Here is a 370-nt window from a genome sequence, read left to right as displayed (position 1 = left end):
TCCTTACCTGGGAAGGGAGACTTCCAGAGGTGGGCGGACTGAGACTGCTCCTTGGAGCAGTACACCTGACTGTCCCAGCCATTGGAGAGAGCCCAGTGCTGGTAGCCTTCGACGGGGATGAGCGCGTCGTGACGCGGCTCCGGGTGCCCGCTGATCCCGGGCACCACCGACACGTCCAGGTAGCCGGGCATCGCTTGGTAGGAGCTGGCGAAACTGGGGTAGAAGGCGAACTCCTTGGCCCTGGAGGACAGGTCGTCACCGGGCAGGGCGCCCGACGGCTCCGGGTACTTATCGCCCGGGTGGTAAGCGCAAGGCTTCTGCTGCAGGTTCACGTTGTGCGACAGGCGGCAGCCATAGTAGCTGCCACCGA

The sequence above is a fragment of the Fukomys damarensis genome, unplaced genomic scaffold (assembly GCF_012274545.1).
Source record: "Fukomys damarensis isolate Sample0158 unplaced genomic scaffold, DMR_v1.0_HiC HiC_scaffold_15, whole genome shotgun sequence".
Classification (NCBI taxonomy): Eukaryota; Metazoa; Chordata; class Mammalia; order Rodentia; family Bathyergidae; genus Fukomys; species Fukomys damarensis.
Note: the sequence above shows the minus strand (reverse complement) of the source record.